This window comes from Felis catus, chromosome C2 (assembly GCF_018350175.1).
Source record: "Felis catus isolate Fca126 chromosome C2, F.catus_Fca126_mat1.0, whole genome shotgun sequence".
NCBI classification, from domain to species: Eukaryota; Metazoa; Chordata; class Mammalia; order Carnivora; family Felidae; genus Felis; species Felis catus.
Window position 1 is genome coordinate 19,220,758 of NC_058376.1, and position 20,666 is coordinate 19,241,423.

Consider the following 20,666-nt stretch of genomic DNA (forward strand, 5'->3'; position numbering starts at 1 on the left):
AATACTCAAATGCCTACTTGTCTCAGAGTCATCTCATGTTCAACGTGTCCTAAAATGCATTCACCTGCCCCTCATCACATACCTGTTGTTCCTTTTCAGTGTTTCCAACTTGTATCTTATAAAGCCAGAGACTTATGAGTTATCCCTTATCCCACTCCTTTATTCTCCAAATTTAACCCAACAGCAAGATTTACGAGTTCTGTTCCACTTAATCCAAGGCAGCCATCATTTCTCATCTCGATCACTGGCTTACATCCTTGCATCTTTTTTGACCGCCCACCCCTTCCATTTTTTTTGTCCACACTGTAGCCAGGCTGGTATTTTTGAATTTTATACCTCATCATATAATTTCTCTTCTAAAAATAATCAATGGTTTCTCACGCTCATTGGCTAAAGTTAAAATCTCTGTGCACTAACTACCATTCCAGCCCCATTTCACATCAGTCTTCCCTTCATTTAACCATTTAGATCTTGTCATTTCCTTGTTCCAATCACGTGACTTCTGGCCATAGGACCTGTTCCCTCTGCCTGCACTCTCCTATCGTATTCTCAGAACATTATTCTCCTTCAGAAAATTTAACATTATTGAGATTTATTCATGTAATCTTTTGACTGTTGTCTTTGTTTCCCACTAGATCATAAGCCTCAAGAAGTCTGAAAGGGACCATGTCTTTCTTTTCTTCCTATTGTATCTCTACCCTAGCAAAGTGCTGGCACACAGCAGAAGCTTGATAAATAAATGCATGGTCTCAATTAGCGCTCATATCAACTTTGCCTTCATGGTACTTTCATTCCTCAATTTATATGCACAGCCAGAGAAGTTCAGTTCATTGATCAACATGCCCAAGACTGCAAAACTGATAGGTGGAAGAATTTGGAAGTGAAACCAAGTTATACTGTTTTTACTCTTCCTTACTATATTTTAGAGCTCCTTGTTTCTTAAGCTTGGAGAATAACAGGAACCACATGACTACGTCCATCTCCCCCCTGCCCCCACCTTTTTGTTGCTGGATTATACTGGGCATCTGGACTCTTAGTGATTGTACTTATTTCTGAACATGCATTTGTGTTTTGGAAAAATAACTTGATTAGCTTTTAATGAAATGTGATTAAGAAAAAAATAATCTCAGATGGCCCCTGAACCAGGAACTCTGGATATTTTTGATTAAGTGGAAGAAAAATATAGACTCAGAAAATTGAGAATTATCTTCCTTGATGAATTAAAGGATTGTTCCAGATATACCAAAAAAGTAGGATTGGGAAAAGTTGGACGGTGTAATTCAAATATATAAATAACACATCAACAAAATTTTACCATCTGTATGCGTCATAATCAGGATGATTTGTCTGGTTATACTCATTATTTGCTTGGACCACATAAAATTGCTGATATGTGACCATTTTTTTACCACAAAACAGCATTTTCTTATGGTTCATTTCCCTCATAAAGAGATATTTTTTCTATCTCTCCTTTGTGTCCCAAGACACATTTCATTTCTCATGAACCCATTGAAAAGAGGCCAACTTTGATTGACTTTGCTGAAGTAGGACATTGATTCTCCCTTCTTCTCCATTACATGTCTGCATCCATTTTCCATCTGGAAGCCATGGGCCAGTTAGAAGGAATCTTCCATTTGATCAAGGGTAATGAGACCCCCATGTAATAAAAAGAATAGAGGAGCTCATGGAGATCCAAGAATCTACTGTAATTATAACTCTCTAAGAGAGAAAATGGCCTGAAGCAGTATCTTCCTACAAACTTTGATGTGACTCATGGCAATTACTCATGTTGAGTGGAAACAATGAATACAATGGATTGGACCAGAGATCAGGAGGCAGTATGTTAGAAAGGAGACCAGAAATCATGTTAACCAAGAGAGATGACTACATTTTCAGAATTTTTAGTTCCTAGTCTGTCTCTAAGAGACCCTGCTGTGCTTTATTTCTCACCTATGAATACCCATGAAAGTTTCCTTTTTGTAACTTTCTAATAAAACTCTTATTTGCCCTTGTGAAGGAAAACTTTTCCTCACCACCAAACAATCCCTGACCAAGACAAGAATTAAATGGGATGATGTATGTGAGTTCTTTTCTTTTGTAAATTATAAAGACAAATATGAAGAGCAGCTATTCTTTCTTTCCCTTGTGAAACTTGGCTTTCAGAATGGAAATTTATTTCATGTTGGCCAATTAGATTGTGAAAAACCAAGCAGAAGAAGATGTTGCATCAATGAGGTATGAAATGCATGTTATTAAATGGGTTTTATCTTAGGACAATAAGCATAAATGCACAAGTAAACATCATTCATTTGCAATCCAGAGACTATGAAAAGTCATTCAGCTGAATTTCTCCTCTTTCCTTCAGAAAGGATTAATTGAGCTCCTACTGTTTATGGACAAGCAAAGAGATCACCTCTGGCCACACTATAAAATTTAGTTGTACATGGGTGCCTGGGTGGCTCAGTCAGGAAAGTGTCCAACTCTTGGTTTCAGCTCAGGTCATGATCTATCCATTTGTAGGTTCAAGCCCTGCATCAGGGTCCATGCTGGCTATGTGGAGTGCTTGTGCTTGGGATTCTCTCTCTGCCCCTCCCCCAGTTCACTACCTCTCTCTCTTTCTCAAAATAAATAAATAAACTTAAAAAAAATTTAGTTGTGGGCGCCTGGGTGGCTCAGTTGGTTAAGCGTCCGCCTTCAGCTCGGGTCATGATCTCATTGTCTGTGAGTTTGAGCCCCGCATCAGGCTCTGTGCTGACAGCTCAGAGCCTGGAGCCTGCCTTGGATTCTGTGTCTCCCTCTCTCTCTGCCCCTCCCCTGCTCATGCTCTGTCTCTGTCTCAAAAATAAATGAAAACATTAAAAAAATTAAAAAAAAAATTAGTTGTACAGCTATGAAATCAATTGGCCTAGACCTTAAGTCTCATTTTATGAAAATATTTCATCCCCGTGGCTGTGTGAACAAGTGTTTTTAGAAAAATTTTGTTATTAAGGCATAGACAACATACTGCATTTACAAAATACATTTATTTTATTTATTTCACAAACTTTTTATTGACCTTCAGAGGGGGTTATTCAAACAAAGGTTGAGATGAACTTAAAGGGTAAAGATCTGAAATCAAGAGTTGCCTTCCTTCCTTCCTTCTTTCTTCCTTCCTTCTTCCTTCCTCCCTCCCTCCCTCCCTCCCTTACTTCCTTCTCTCTCTCTCTGCTTCTTTCTTTCTTTCTTCTTTCTTTCTTTCTTTCTTTCTTTCTTTCTTTCTTTCTTTCTTTCTTTCTTTCCATTCGTCATATCTCTCTAATATCTTGACTTTCCTTACCTATGGATAAGGAGATTAGGTTGACCTACATGATTATTCAGTTATTTAGAGCAGATACCTTCATCTTTTTAATGTGTTATCCCTGGTACCAGATGTCAGTGGGGGGTATAGAGCCATTTTTTTTTATTATATGAAATTTATTGTCAAATTAGTTTCCATACAACACCCAGTGCTCATCCCAAAAGATGCCCTCCTCAGTGCCCATCACCCACCCTCCCCTCCATCCCCTCCCTCCTACCCCCCATCAACCCTCAGTTTGTTCTCAGTTGTTTTTTTTTTTAATTTTTTTTTCATCGTTTATTTATTTTTGGGACAGAGAGAGACAGAGCATGAACGGGCGAGGGGCAGAGAGAGAGGGAGACACAGAATCGGAAACAGGCTCCAGGCTCTGAGCCATCAGCCCAGAGCTCGACGTGGGGCTCGAACCCACGGACCGCGAGATCGTGACCTGGCTGAAGTCGGACGCTTAACCGACTGCGCCACCCAGGCGCCCCTGTTCTCAGTTTTTAAGAGTCTCTTATGCTTTGGCTCTAGAGCCATTTTGTAACTTTCTAGTTTCAAATGTTGGGCCACCTCTCCCGAGCATCCAGGTGGGGAGGCTTAGAGTTGTACAAATGGATCTGGAGCTCTGCAGAGAGGCCCAAGTTGAACATATGCTTTGGAACTTATTGGCATCAAGGTAGTGATTCAAGTCATTAGAGAGGATGAGATTTTTAAGGGATAGGATGAAGAAAGAGAAAAAAGAGGATGGGTAGTAGAAACTCCAATATTCAAAGGATGGGTAGAGGAAGAGGAGCCTGTGAAAAGTAAAAAGAAGGAAAACCCAGGAGGTCAAAAGTAATCCAGGGCTGACTATAATCCATAAAACAAAAGCACATTAGAAATTCCAAAAGGGGTATTTGGGGAACAATTTCAAATTCTACAGAGAAGTGAGAAAAGATTGAAAAGCGTCATTTGAATTTAGCAACAGAGGGGTGCTTGAAGTAACATTTCTGTTCACTTTAATGAAAACTCTCGTTCATCACGCTCTTCCCTGGGATAGGGTTTAGTGTGGTTAGAGATGGCTAGAGAAAGAGGGGCTAGCTTAGGGTTGCACACCATTCCACTATCTGCAAAGAGGGAGCATGGTAGAAAGGAATTTCTTTCGGCTTCCTGAAGTAAAATTACTGAAATCAACTTTACGTATTCTATTTGTGCACCCCACTCACGGACATCAAGGAATTGCTCCTTGGAAGGAGACTGTCGCAGGAATAAGGGTTTCTCCTTTTCCACCTTCAGAGCTTCCACCTTTCCCTTGTATAATCTATATAGCAAATGCTCTAGGGAGAAACTGTATTTTCAGCCTCAGAAGTTGTGCAGGCCCAAATTATATGAATGTGTAGATTAGTTTTAAGAATATAAAGCCTACCAAAAAACCAAAAAACAAAAAAGAAAAGAAACAGACTATAACTTCTACCAATCATGCTGAGTGAGACTGTGCTTTTATAGCTTCTGACACTGGGCAATGAATCAGAAATAAAAGCTTTTAATGGTTGAGCTTTAAGTCAGATAAGTGTGTGTTTGGACACTGCCTCATATATTCTGGGTGATCTTGTGCAGGTTACTTAATTTATTTTAGTTCCCATTTCCTCGTAGGTGAAGTGAGAATGATAATATCTACCTCTTAAGATTTTTTAAGTATTTAAAAGATAATAAACATTGAGCATTTAAGAGAGTGCTTTGCACATGACACTCCTCAATAAGTGTTAAACCACTATTATTTCTATTCTAGTTAACTTTTCTTCTCTGCCTGGGACCCATCCCAGATTGAGGCTTTTCAGACATTGCTCCCCAACCTCCGTAGGGTCCTCAACCTACTTTCTTTTCCTTCCTTCTTTCCTTCCTTCCTTCCTTCCTTCCTTCCTTCCTTCTTCCTTCCTTCCTTCCTTCTATCCTTCCTTCTTTCTTTACACACTTTTTTTCTTGACATTGGTTATACTTAGAGGCCAACTACTTTAAACCAACTTTTTTCTTTGGATCCTGATGCCTATTGAATACATTTTAAATTTATTTTCTTCCTTTTCATTACCAACTCTTCAACACAGTCTACACTCACCTTCTCTTTTCCATGATCTGTTTTGTTTGTAAACTTTGAAAGGGAATTTTAGCCTCCTGACTCTGCTTATGGGAAGGTCATAAGCAGTGACATGTTTCCAGTGAAAATCAATGACCTTTTAAATCATCACCCTCTGGAGTTATTCAGCTGCATATGATTCTGTTGAGAATCCTTTCTTTGAAAAATCTCTTCCCTTTCTTTTCTGTGTCACCACAACATCCTCACTCTTTTCTTCTTTTCCCTCCCACATCCTGGTCATCGGAATTTCTCAAGAATTACACGTTAGCCTTCTCTTCTTTTTGATACACTAATTTCTCCAGACTTTGGTCTGCTCAGAGTTTATATTATAACCTTGATGATGAAAAACATCAAGTCTACACTTGTGCTCCGAGTTTTTAACTTGTGTTCCACCTTCATATTTCCAAACATTTAGAACCACTGCTATCTTCGCATCCTTCAGCAGGTAAGCTCAACTGTCACGCCTCTTTGGGGCTCTGCTACTTTCCAGCCAATAAAGATCTCTCCCTTTTCTATGTTTCTTTTAGGCTGTCCCATTCAGATTAGGATCTGTCTTAACTCTGTGAAAACCACTATTATACATAGCTTGTATGTACTCAGAGGGCAGTACCCAGATTGATATTTCTTGTGTCAAACTTAAGTACTTGTTAATTACTGCTTCTACTTTTTACAAATGTCAGTGTGGCAGATCAAACACGAAACATAGGTAAACCTCAGAAAAGAAATTGTTTTACATCTAGAGTGGTCTAATACTTATTTAGGAATTTGTGTTTGTTGTCAAGCTAAGTTTATTTAATAATATTAAAAGGCATAATTAGAATATGAGATTTAAGTGTATTAAATATTGAGGATCATATAACACAAACACACTAAACAAATATGTTTCCTCTTTTTAAAAATTATTTGGCACTAGAATTTAATGTCGTATGTTTCTACATAACCCTGGTTAGGAAATGAGTAGGGATTTTTTTTTTTTTCTGGAACATTAAAATGGGATATTTAGCAAACATTTTCTGACTCACAATTTGGAGACTGCAATTAATTCTCAATATAATTACTTTAATTAAAATCCACTACAATCTGGTTTGTGTAGTTAATTAAAAAAAATCCAAGGGTGACAAGTCTTATGTTGAAAAAATATTTTGTTTTGTGTGGTATTGTGCAAAGCTTTCCTCAACTTTCATGTTTTTTATTTGAAAAGAACCAAACTGAATCTCAAATAAGCATAGATTTAGTAAAATAGAAATAAACAAGACAACCTCCTCGATACAAATCCATGCAAAAAGGAAGCGATTTTTTATTGATTTGAACAAAAGGACTATTTCTCGTATTTCTAACTAGTATACCTATGCCAATCTCAGAAAGTACATAGACTTGCTTATGTATTGTCTGGTTGAAAAATGACTAAGATTCTATTCTGGACAAGGCCATTTGGAAAGCCTCTTGGTGGTGGTCAAATAATAAATATGATACTATTTGGGGCTATATGGTAGAATACTGAAAGCTCAATTTGAATTCTTTTTAGCAGCTGAGTCACTGCAGGGCTTAGCAAGTGACTTTTATTTTTGCGCCTCAGTTTTTCTTGATCGCAATTCAAAGGGAGAATTTCGATCAGAAAATATCCTAAGTTGCTTAATAATGAGAAAAAGTTGAAGTCGGAGAAAGGGAAAAATAAAAATACTAATAAAGTCTTGTGGGAATTTTGCAAGCTAAGAGATGAAGGCCAAAGGTGGGTAAATTAACAACATTGACAAGTAGACAACATCAGTATTTTATGGGAGTCTGTCCAAAAGAAACGTGCCTCCGGGATGGCCTGTTTCTGGCACCAGGTGCCCATTTATTTGATGTGTTGCTGCTGTGCCTTCATTTATTCACTCCCTTTATTCTATCAAACAGATTTGTATTAAATAGCACCTATGGGATAGAGTGCTAGTGATTGGTGCCACCAGTAACGTGCTTGCTGATGTGACCGAACGTGACCTTGCTAAATTCTTCTCTTTCATCCTCACCCAGGCCTTATTTCAAGATGCGAGGCATTTGCAGGAATCACAAGATGTGGGTTAATATTTTAGGGATTGTGGGATCCATGGAGTTTGCGGTTCTGGGAAAACTTGCTTCTGGCTTTTGAACCCATCATCCTATTTCTTTCTTTCTTTCTTTTTTTCTTTTCTTTTTTTTTAACTTTTTAAAATGTTTATCTATTTTTGAGGGAGAGAGAACCAGAGCGAGAATGGGGTAGTGGCAGAGAGGGAGACACAGAATCCGAAGCAGCCTCCAGGCTCCGAGCTGTCGGCACAGAGCCCGATGCGGGGCTCGGACCCACCAGCCCTGAGATCGTGACCCGAGCCGAAGTCGGATGCCCAACCGACAGAGGCACCCAGGCGCCCCCCATCGTCCTATTTCTCTTGTTGCCTTTATGCTACTGGAAAGAGCAAGGAATTCAAGACTAAGAGGCAAAACTTGGAGAGTCTGAAACTTATTTTAAATAACTTTGGCTCCTGGAGAAGGAGATGGCCAGTGGGAGCTCCACTTGTGCATGGTGAGGGCAGTCTGCTGCCAAGATTATGCTTAACGGTTTTGTGATTTATGTTTAGGTGGCAGCTGAGACTTAGAAGATGGGAGACCCAAAAGAAAATGGACGCAACCTTCTTTTAATATTTTCCCTCGCTTTCATGAATCCCCTGTGTTCGCCCCTTTGAGTTCATGGGGTAATCTTCAAACAACTGCAGAAAGAATGGGTTTGTAGGTAGGTCCATTCTTTTTAAGAAGAGATTTTTTGGGGCGCCTGGGTGGTGCAGTCGGTTAAGCGTCCGACTTCAGCCAGGTCACGATCTCGCGGTCCGTGAGTTCGAGCCCCGCGTCCGGCTCTGGGCTGATGGCTCAGAGCCTGGAGCCTGTTTCCGATTCTGTGTCTCCCTCTCTCTCTTCCCCTCGCCCGTTCATGCTCTGTCTCTCTCTGTCCCAAAAATAAATAAACGTTAAAAAAAAAAAATTAAAAAAAAAAAAAAAAAAAGAAGAGATTTTTTTATTCCAGTTGTACTTTCCTTGTATCCTGTCTGCTTTCTCTCTTTCTCTCTCTCTCTTTTATTGTTACACTCGGTGTACCTTCAAAGATCTATTCCTTTTCTTTAAAAAAAAAATGTAAAAGCTTTAGAGGTTTGTAAATCAGCACAGAAATGAACAATAGGTTGGTTTCTCCTTTTATAGTTAGGTTTATGAGAATATAGAAGAAAATGACTTGGTTGGAAATAGATTGATTCCATGAAGCTAGGATAGGAAGGGCAAAGGAAAAGAGAATTTCTATGGCATTTTCATATGACACATGAATTCCATAGGGATTTGTCAGGTCTGGAGGATATTTTCTACATAGGGAGGACACTGACTGCTATGTAACTGATAACCTCCTAGGTCGTGTCCCTCCCTCTCTAGGCTTCTCTGACCCAGTGTAAGTTACAATCAGAGGGGAATTTCCTTATTTGAGGTCTTCTCACTTCAGTGACTTTCTAAGTAGAAATGAGAGAACCCAGAAAAGTTTTGAAAAAAGTTTTAGTTCTTCCTGGCAATTACATGTTCCCCCCACCCCCACCCCCACCCCGTATGTCATTTGGACATGAGGAACTTTATTACCTTAGGAACAAATATGGAATGGTTTTCTTGCAAAGTGAACTTGATTTGGGGGTCAACAACTGGAGAATATTCCCTTTTTTCTCCAGTGGCTTCACAATAAAATGTATGCTCAATATAACTGAGGAGAAAGACTAGAAATGTTTCTTTTTAGTCATGTGTGAATGTTTGTATAAGTACAGTGAAGATAAAATTTGAGTAGTTGAGAATATAAAGGCAACACACTCTTCAATTTTCTTAACACTTAAAAATGTGCATACTATGGACAGATATCTAGGAATTTGCTTCAAATTTCCACTGGCTATGTTATGTAGAAACAGATACCATCATATTCCTTTTCTAAAAAGTGAAAAAGAGAAGTAACAAAGAATAAATGTTTCATGGGCCATTGATTATAGGACTCAATATGATTATGTGTAGTGTGTGGGTGTGTAAGAGTGAATGAGACAGAGAGGGAGAAAGAAAGACAATGAGAGAGAGAGAGAGAGAAAGGGAAAGATAGAAGAGAAAAAAGAGGTGTTTGGTGGGATTAGGATATTTCTAATAATTTAAAAAATTCTACAGCTATGTTTAACACATGAATAAACTCTAGTCACAAACTTTTAACTCAGTTTATTCTTTAGATTTGATTTTTGTGTTTTCCTTCATCTAGCTGGCAGGATGGTCACTCTGTTGCTAAAAAGGATTCGGTAAAATTAAGATAATTATTTGTAATAATATCAGATCAATGAATTCGACCAGAATCATCCTCTGAAAGGTTTTAAAGTGGTCTAAATTAAATCTATTCAAAAATTTTGCCATAAAATAATGAAAAACAGACTAGTTAAAGGGACAGTATCAAGATAGACACATTTAAAATTTGAAACCATTCTCTTCATATTGAAATATCTATTAATACTCTTATTTTCATACAAGAAAATCAATATCCCAGAGTAATTCTTTTACTAACTTTTAGAGAATTTTAAAATGTATTATTATTAAATTTTATTAAATTTATTAAATTTTAAATTTATTTTGAGAGAGAGAGAGAGAGAGAACACAAATGGGGAAGGGGCAGAGAGAGGGCATGAGAGAATCCCAAACAGGCTTTGCACCACCAGTGCAGAGCCCAATGTGGGGCTTGAACTCACGAACCATGAGTGCATGACCTGAACCAAAGTCAGACACTACTGACTGAGCCACCCAGGTGCTCCTGCTTTTCTAATTTTTAAAATGTTAGCTATTAGGGCATGAAACTGACCTCATTTCTGATGCCGGTAGGTATGTGACATGTTAATAAACTCAGACATTGCTTTTCTTCTTCTCTAGTTTAGCTCTTGAATTAAAAATTTGTTTCATACTGATTGCTGATCGATGCCGGCATGCTCCTATGCCTAGTATGAATTTTGAGGTTTTTTCACTGTAATTTAATATAAATAGCCTGTTTACCTGTGAGTTCCTTGATGTTTGGGATTATTATGTAGCACAATGTTTGGTCCATAGGAGATACTCAGTGTGTGTTTGTGGAAAGAATAAAATTTTCAAACTGACTATTCTAGATGGATCGGCTAGCTTTAATTTGCTCCCTAAAAGTAGACTGCTTTCCTAAACTTATATACTATTTTGTAACTTTCTACTGTAAGTCGTAACCAAACTCAGGCCTCTTAAGTATAGATGTACCTGAACTGATCTATCACTAATTCTGTAAAAATGATTGAAAAATTTGTCCAAGGATTATTCCTTTGGATAAGTACATCACATATTAGTTGGTATTCAAATTAAATAGTAATCTACACATAAAAATTAAACTTAACAAAGTATGCCAAATTAAAAGTGAAAACCAAATATCTAACCTTACTACACATGACTGTTGCTGAATTGAGAATTGAGACAAGCTACTGTGCTGTCCATGTATTTGCCAAGGTCAGGTTCAACTAACAGCCAACACCACGGAGCAGTGCACAAAAGTGCTGGTTAGAAGGACGTGCCCACCACCCACCCCATAAAACACTTGTAGGCAGTAAGAACTCCAGACACATATTAGTGAAGAGACTCTTACTAACTTATACAGGAGCACTGAACCCCCGAATTTCCCTCTGTATCTATACAGAGATGATGTTTGTGATGCAGAGAGCCTTAATATCCATAAATATCCAAATAACTCCGACAGACCATTTATTTATTTAAATTTTATTTAAATCCAAGTCGGTTAACATATAGTGTAATAATGGTTTCAGGAGTAGAATTTAGTGATTCATCACTTACATACAACACCCAGTGCTCATCCCAACAAGTGCCCTCCTTAATGCCCATTGCCCATTTAGCCCATTTGCCTACCCAACACCCCTCCAGCAACCCTCAGTTTGTTTTATAGAGCATTTGAATCTTATACTTTCTAGATTATGAAAATGAACAACTTTTCCTGGAACATTATCTACTCTTTCAGGGAAGGTAAATAATCAGATGTCTTAAAGATACAGTACTAAGTATGCCTCCTGATTTTCTTGTTTGCCCTTAATTGATGAGCCTGTGCCTCATCTACTACAGACTGCTCTGAGTCTCCTTATAGATTATAGAATTTAAGGAGATTATACATATCACTCATTCACTCATTCTTTAAATAATTCACCAACTATTGGGAGTTTCAATAGGTTTGTACTGGGGGTAGAGAAGTAAAAAAAAAAACAACAACCCCAAACTGGAAAACAAAGCATCCAAAATAAAAAACAAATAAAGCCAGAAGTAACTTGTCTTCATAGGATGAACATGAAAAAGTTCGTATACATAAAGATATTGTTATGAAGGAAAAGCTTAATGCACTATTATCAGATGTAAAGGTTGGAAGGACCAAATAAGAAACACAGAAGCACACAGCATGCTGGTGTGTGTGTGTGTGTGTGTGTGTGTGTGTGTGTCCCAGCTATTGCATGCACCTACAATGCCCCCTTCAGGAGAATGTCACTGACCACTGTCCCACTCCCGGCGGGGCTAAGGAAACCATTGCTGCCTTCTCCGTACCTTCTGTGACCTCGTTTGTAGTTCTTCAGTTGTCTTTACCATGTGATTAGAAATGATCTCTTTGGAGCACCTAGTTGGTTCAGTCAGTGGAAAAGCTTTACTTTGGGAGGGACAGGGAACTGAAGTTCACTCTTGGGCCGTCAGTAGCAAGGTCGTGGCGGGAGCTGGAAAGGACATGGCATGTCCTAGGGTGGCTTGCTTTGGGCATGGAGTGTGGCAGCGGCTCTTGGTAGCCTGCATTTCTTCCTCTTAGCCCACCTCTGATTTCAGCCCAGCTTTGAGTGACATACCCTGGGAGTCCAGACTCATCTGCTGGCAGGTGTGTCTTATTTTCCTGGGAACGGGCTCAGAGAAATACAGACGGGGTGGCAGGGATACCTGTCCCTGGGAACAATCCTTCACCAAGACTCGAATCAAGACACCAGCATAAGTAGCAGAGGTCACTAAGCACTAAGTGGCCGGCGCTTTTCTGCTCCAGATTTCCACATAATACCCAACACAATTTCTCTACAAGCAGACACACACTTCCCTTATTTGTAATTAAGTCCAGCCAAGGACAACTTGACCGATACTTTTTGTTTTAGAACATCTATCTTCTAATTGCTGTGTAAGATTTATATCATTTTAATATTTGTCTTATTGGGTGTCAGGGAACCCTGGATAGGAAACATGTACAAACCCAGGTAATAGCTCAAGGGATAAGCTTGCCCAGCTCTACTTGGAAACCTTTATAATGACCAACGGTAGATGCTATGAGTTGCAAGATTTAAAGAATCCTCAGGAAGAAGAATGTATGAGCTGAGCGTTCCCAAAACCTTCAGCCTTCTGGGGTTACTCTGTCCTTTCAAATACAAATTCAATAACTGAACCCCTCCTGCACAAAGGCACTAAATGATGCAGTCAGTCTAATACCTTGTCTCTTATTTCCCTGGGTAGGGAAGTGGAGGAGAATGCGTACAAGATGCTCTCAGCTCATATATCCTCCCATTGGCTGTTCCTGTCTCCCTTTAATTCACTCCGTATCTGCCATCCTGCTGTACTTGTCTCCTGCCCACACCAATTCATTCTAAGCCACAGTCACCTGTCCTCTGTTCCTCTTTTGTAGCACCAGCCCAGACCTGCTACAGAGAACTTTGCATGAAGGCTTGGTGAAAGTGGCAAGGAATTACAGCACAAATCAGTAAACAACCTAAGTTCGAGTAAGTGAATAACCTTATCTCAAGTTCATCGGCCATTTCTGCTCATATTTTCTTTTGGGCCACTGGCCTGCTGCCATTTTTGTGGGTCCATTCTCTCACTCTAGGGTCTTTCCCCCCCTCATCTTTCTCCTAGTTCCAAATTCACCTCCCACCCATTTCAAAGAAAACCTTTTCAAAATAGACATTATAACTACATGTAAAATTTACTGATAATTCGTTCAATGGAAGAATTTAGCTTCTGTTTTTCAACCTCCTTATTCCAGTCTGCCCCAGACTTTGCCTTTTGAAGTCCCAATGTATCCTCTCAAACAAAATGCCAGTTTGCAATACATATTTAGCAATCCAAGAATTGTTAGAAATTTTGAAAATCACAGCTTTTCTTTAACTGCTTAAAGATCAAATTCTTAGGTGGTTTCAAGGTCAAAGCATTACTCATAGCTCTGTGACCAGGGGCTTTTGTTAAAGGAAGCAGGACAGGACTAGACTTTGTTACCCTTCCCTTTGTGAATAGAAAATCCAAGGGTCAGAATTTATGCTATCTGCCCCTCCTCATGGCCAAATCCAGCTCCAACTGCCTAATATGGGCTGTGGTCCCATTGAGAGACCTATACTGTAGCTCTAGAGGATGTCTCAGGTTCACATCATGGGGAAGGACCAGAAGTAAGAGAGATAGAAAAGAAGTTTTTACAACTTCTGCCAAAATATATATCTTTGAATTGGGCTTGGGATGCTACATTGACTGCCTTCCAGTGCTGCATCATGAAGCCAAAATTGTTTTCCCAAAATTCAGTAAGCCAGACTCTAGTTTCTAAGGATGGGTGAGGTGGGGAAAGCAGAGAGCTGTTGGTGCTAACTTAATGGTGTTATTCATTTCTTCATGTTCTTTTTCTGAGTACATTTCCAGTCCCATTCTCTTTCTCGCTCCTTTCTGGGACTCCAATGACACATAAGTTGGATATTTTGTTATAGTTCCACAGGTCCCTGAGGTGTCTCCCCTCTTCTTCCCCTGCCCCAGTCCTTCTGTTTTCTGTTTTCAGACTGGAAAATTTCCATTGTTCTGTCTTCAACTTCATTGATTCTTCACTCTATCCTTTCCATTCTGCTATTGAGACCATCCATTAAGTTTTTTGTTTGTTTTTGTATTATATTTTTCAATTCTAAAATTTCCATTAGATTCTTCTTTATATTTTCTTTGCTGAGACTTTCTATTTTTTTTTTTATTTATTTCAGTCATGTGTATAATTGTTTGCTGGAGCATGTTTGTTGGATTGCTGCTTTAAAATCACTGTCAGATATTTATTTATTTATTTATTTATTTATTTATTTATTTTAGAGAGATAGAGAGCGTGAGTGAGGCAGAGGGGCAGAGGGAGAGAGAGAGAGAATCCCAAGTAGGCCATGCTCAGCACAGAGCTCAACATGGGGCTAGATCTCATGACCCTGGGATCATGACCCAAGCCAAAATCAAGAGTCGGATGCTCAACTCACTGAGACACCCAGACACCTCCATTGTCAGGTATTCCTAACCTCTGTGTCATCTGGGTGTTGGTGTTTGTTGGTTACGTTTTCTGATTCGTGCTGAGATTTTCCTGGTTCCTGATAGGCTGAGTGGTTTTTGATGAAAATATAGATGTCTGGATCTTATGTAAAACCTCTGTGATAGTCGGCCTCCCCTGACTCAGATCTGGTAGGTGAAGAAGGGCACTGCCTCGTGACTGCCAGGAGGGGTGGAAATCCACGTTTCTCACTGATAGCTGGAGAAGAGGTGATCCTCATTATTGCTGGGTGTAGGTGTGGGTGGAAGGTCAGGCTTCTTGCTAGGTCTCTGCTGATACTACTCTGGCTTGGAGGCGGGTGGGAGTGCCTTGTTACTGCTCCTCACATGGCCTCCACCAACACCGTGGGGCTGAAGAGGTCCTTCTTACACTAGGCAGTGATCAAAGTTTTGATTTTTTTCTAGGCCACCTCTGACACCGCCCAGTGGGGTGAGGGAGGGGCAGGGATGGAAATCTAGCCTCCCCAGTGACACTAACAGGATTGAGTTGGGTGGCGGATGGGACCTGGCATAGTGAAGAGCCCCATCATCATTTGGGTCTCCTTTGATACCAGTCTAGTGGAAGGGTTGGGGCACTTCATTATAGCCTGGCAAAGGTGGAAGGCTGTGTACCCTACTTGGACTTTGCTGGTAAGAGTACGGTTGGGGGGGGCACAGTTTTCTCTGTGGTATTTAGTTGGATTAGGATGCTTATTTTACATAAGTTTTCTGTCTAGCTGTGATGTTCCTTTGGATAATGGGAGCAGGTTTATTGTAGTTTTTTTTTTTTTTTTTTTTTTTTTTTTTTGGTAGCTATTGGTGTTTCTGAATTCCTGGCTTATCCAGAAAGCAGTCTGGAATACCTGAAGCAAAGAAAACACAAAACCGCAAACCCAAAAACCTAGAGAACTTACCACTGTGTCTTTCCATGGTTCTCAAAATCTCTAGCCAGACTTCTTTGTTCTCTGTAGCTTTCAGGATCTTCTTACATTGGTTTTATGTATAATGTCTCTGTTTGTTTGTTTGTTTATGCTCTAGTTAGCATAAGGAAACTTATGCTGGGGAAACTACTCCAGCTCCATTTTTCCAGAAGTAGAAATATCTCCGATGTCAAGATAGAGTAACTTTGAGGTTTTAGAGGCTCAGTGGGCTCTCCTGAGACTCTCATTTGTGGTTATCTGTTTTGGTCTTAATGCTGAACCACTCCGAGCAGTATCTGGCTGTGTAAGAGGTGTGCCTCCTCCTGCCCAGACACTACCATGTTCCAAACCCAATACCCGGCTCCATCCTGATATCCTTATGTACGTATCTTCTCATGTGCTTCTACTAGGTCCTTCCCAGTGTCTAGTCTACGTCTGTACTCTGTTGAGAAACTGAATAAAAATTCTCTGTAGGATGGAGAACGAATACTAAGAGGGATAAAAATAATCTCAATTATGCTATAATTTGACATGCTCTAATATTTGTTCAAGTCAAATATAAATTTATCATTTTGTGACTTTGTTTTTAAATGGGCGTATTTGAGTTGCCCAAAACAACTGTTTTCTCGAGAGAAAAAAGTTTCATTCTCTTCGTAAGGAAACTGTTGTATGTGTGTTATATTGCTGAATAGTAGAGAAAGACTAAATAATATTGGAAATAATCGTGTAAATGAAAAAAATCTCCACTTAAATACTGTCACTGTCTTGTTAGAGAATTACTTGCATAATTATTTTTAATTCCAAATGCCTCCCTATTTGCCATCTTTTTTTTTCCTGGTATTGAGAGTCAAGAAAGATGAGGCAGAAAGTACGTGAAATAAAATGGTTCCTAATGAAGAAAGTGTGTTTAACCTTAGAACCCTAATATCAAACCCTAATATCAATTAAACTAATATTATGGCTTCATGATTTTCTTTCTAAAATAATTACCCCCTCTGAAATGTCTTAGACAAGCTACTTCTTGCTACCAGCCATGTCTCAAGGGATGTGTACTGACTGGAAATTTTGAGCTTCTATAAAAGTGTTTATTAAATTTTTGAATAATTGTATTAAATACCAACAATAAGCAATCATCATTTTCATGTTTGTTGAGCAATTGCTCCTTGTTGAACCACAAACTTGGGATACAGAATTCAGAATAAAGGGCAAAGTACAAGAAGTTCTTTGCATGGCTAATGTATTCATAGATACTAAGAAACAAATAAACCAACCAATCAACCAAACAAACCTCAACTAAAAATGAATTGAACATGAAAATAGCATTAGAACAAGTTTAAAATACCTGGGGGAAAAATAAATCATAACAACAGTGTGTATTAAACACAATTTTTTTGAAGAGTTTATGTCCACCTTTTCTCTGCTTTATGCAACTTTCCCCCCTTTAAACTTAGAATGGTTTAAGGGGAAGAGGGTTGTTATATCATTTTATTTTTCTTTCAGTTACAAAGGAAACATGAGAGTGTGGAAATGTCTTCAGGACTCATATCCTCCAACTATCTGTCCAGTGAGGAAATCCCTTCTAAGGATCGTGTCTGTCTAAACTACAGTAGGAGCAGAGAACTGCTCCCACTTTGAGGCATGACTTTTTTTTCCCCCTCTAGCTTCAATTGGTGGAGAGTCTTTCCTCATACTAAGCTGAAGTGTTCCTCTATGTTCTAGTTTGGCCATAGGGAGTAATTCTAGGCTCTCTTCCATATGATGGGCTTCAAATGATGTTTTCTTTTGTAGGTTCAATATTCTCAGATTCTTCAGCTATTCCATTTTGATAGTTATTCTAGACATTTTAGTACTGTAATAACCTTTTTCCTTCAATGCTCCCTAGGTCATAAATGTATCTACTAAAATATGATTAGAAAGTCAATTTAAAAAAAAATTCATTTCAGTTCAATTCAGGGAATAGTTGTCAAGCACTTTTGATGTGCCAGACACTCTGTTGGGCCTTGGGGGCTATGAGAGTGAACACGACCATCTGTCCTCCTGAAGATCACAGTTAGCAGAGACAGATATTCAATGAGTAATTACAGCTGTGATGAGGGTTATGGAAGAAGTTGTAAAGTTGTCTAAAGCAAAGGGAGTTTAATGAATCCTGGAGAATCATGGAAGGCTTCTATGATGAGGAGATGTTTAAGTGAAGTCTTGAAGCATGAGTAGAAATTAGCCGGGATGCTAGAGGTTCAGGCAGTGGGAATGGTACATGAGGAAGCCTTCAGTTTCCCAAAGTCCAAGGGAAGACACTGTTTAGGAGGAGGATTCCACGGTCTCATATCAGTGCAGAGTCTTGAGTGGCTGTCACCACTAGGTATTGGGAACTTCATTGTTCAGAAAAGAGCAAGCCCTTGACTCTTCTTTCTGTGTGTGTTCCCTGGCTTTCACACTGACGCCTCTACTTATTTACATCACAGTTTTAACAACTGTCCTGGCTATGTGAACATATTATCTCAGAAATAAAAGGTTTTACGTTTGGAAAAAGTGCTCAAGGCAGAAAGTCACTCTTCCTACTTGGCTATATTTATGTGCCACATGGCCAATTAGATAAAGACCAAAAGGTGTTTAATAGATTTAGCATAAAGGAATTCATTGGTGACATTCCAAAGAGCTCTTCGTGGCTTGGTGGGAGAAGAAGTCAGATGGCAGTAGGGTAGAGAGTGAATAAGAGGTGAGCTAGAAAATACAGAGAATGCAGACACTCTAAAGGATCTTGGGTGTAGAAAGAAGAAAAGAGATGGGATAAATATCCAGAGGACAAGAAGAATAAAGAAATGTCAGGGTTTTGTTTTTTTTTAAAGGAAAGATGATCACAAGATTAAACATTGCTGGAAGTACACGACTATTTATTTAAAAGTGAGAAATATGGGAAAAAGTTTCCCCAAAAGAGGCCTTACCTATGACCTTTGGTTATTTCCAATTTGGTTTAGAAGGTAAATATAAAACATAAGTAATGGCAGAAGAATAAGACATCCTAAAAAAAGAACTTTTGTTGTGAACTAGTTGTGTGATGAGAAAGGGAAGAAAAGAGAAAAGAAAATTAGGTACTATACATTGAGGTGACAATGCTTTCAAAAGGTGGTAGCAAGCTAGAGATCAATGTGGGCTGGAGGTGTAAACACAGAAGAAAGCTTGAAGTTCATCTCCTTGACGTTCAGTCCGTTTGACTTTCGTCAAGTTATGTAGCCTTTCGAAGCTTCTGCTTTCTGTTTGTAAAAAGGGGATCATGATGCTGAACTCACACGTTTTGTGTTTGTGAAGAGGAGATAGTTCTTGTAAAGCTCCTACTTTGATTAACGTACAATAAATGATAGTTCATGTAAAATAATAGAACATGGGACTTGAATGGCAGAGACGCTATTTCTCTATCATGGTTTGCACATAGTAGGTGTTCACAAACCAATGGAGAGAAAAAAGAAAAAAGTGAAATGCACAATGTAAGCAAATATGTGAAACTTAAAAAATATATGTGAGGGCAAATGATGACAAATTAGATGGATCTAAAGTTCATTGTGTTCACGATATTAGGAAAATGTGGGAGATCAGGGTACTTGGAAGCTAACTCAGAAATGGTAAATCATGATATATGTGTTAATGACATTATCTGTTATAATAGGTATAAATCTTAGTTCAGAAATGTAAGAAACATAACTTGATTCTTCTATATAGCAACTAAATTTTTCTTTGAATTTTTTGTTGTTGCTGTTGTTTAGTTTTTATTTTATAATTGTAACTTAACTCTGCAATACAGCTAGACCTGGAGGAGAGTAAGGGAACTATGGAACCCACAGTACTACAGTGAGAGCACAAAGATTATGGAATATTTCAAGCAGATGGGGGTGAAGGGGTGCTTTCCTGTGCTACAGAAGGAGTGGTCTGATAGTTAAGATAAAACACAAGTCAAATTTATTAGGTTTGTCCATAGTCAGCAATGGTGATCTTCTTCCTGGTCTTGCCGTTCCTGGGCCCAAAAGTCTCCACAGCTTCCACAATATTCCTGCCCTCTTTCACCTTGCCAAAGATCATATGCTTGCCATCCAACCACTCAATCTTGGCAGTGCAGATGGAAAACTGGGACCCACATTAGTGTGGGTCTAGCATTTGCCATGGACAAGATACCAGGACCTGTATGCTTCAGGATGAAATTCTCATCGTCACACTTCTCCCTATAGATGGACTTGCTGCGAGTGCCATTGTGGTGTGCGAAGTCACCACCCTGGCACCTAAGTCCCAGAATAATCCTGTGAAAGCAGGAGATTTTGAACCAAATTCTCCGTCTCCAGTGCTCAGAGCTCAAAAGTTCTCAAAAGTCGTTGGAACTCTGTCTGCAAACAGCTCGAAGGAGACATGGCCCAAGGGCTCGCCCTCCAGCACCGTGTTGAAGAACACAGTGAGGTCGCAGGTGGCCTCAGGGGGCAGCATCTGCAAGACCTCTTTGAATCTTCAGTTCCTGAGGCCATCAGACACCTACACTGTCTCTCTTTTCCCTGGCTTGGGTCTAAGTTCCAGGGAGATGTATGCAATTTCAAGATGTTATATGACCTATCTTGCTTTTGAGTCATCCATCCACAGAAATATTTGCTGACCAATCCATGGTTCCATTTGGTCTTTGCTCTCTGATCCATATAGTAAACTCTTGAGACAACTCTCATTCTTGTCCATCGAGGGCCTCAGGTCCAATGGATCTCTCTGGTATTTTCATGTCAGGCTTGAAAACTGAAACATCAAGCTTTTATGCTATTCCCGAGTAAGGGACTTCTCCTGGGACGTATCTATGGCTTCATTTGCCTTGATGACTAAATTGTGCCTTTATCACTTCCTTGGGTTTATGATCTAAGAGAAGGGGCAAATAGCCATCTTTGTTCTCTGTCTCCTAAACCACCTCAGGGTCTTGCCTCCTCAATGAAGTTCTAATATG

The 20,666-nt window shown here is 39.2% G+C and overlaps 1 long non-coding RNA gene and 1 pseudogene across 3 annotated transcripts in view; one reads left to right on the forward strand and one right to left on the reverse strand.

Annotated features, from left to right (window-relative positions):
- LOC111562350 overlaps positions 1–15,467 on the forward strand; it is a 101,682-nt gene extending 86,215 nt beyond the window's left edge. For all 3 annotated transcript variants that reach the window (XR_006584907.1, XR_006584908.1, XR_006584909.1), the window contains one exon: positions 13,156–15,467. This is a non-coding gene — a long non-coding RNA (uncharacterized LOC111562350). The remainder of the gene's footprint in view (positions 1–13,155) is intronic.
- A 4,190-nt stretch (positions 15,468–19,657) lies between these two features.
- On the reverse strand, positions 19,658–20,170 carry LOC109491638 (annotated as a pseudogene).
- Positions 20,171–20,666: the final 496 nt, after the last annotated feature.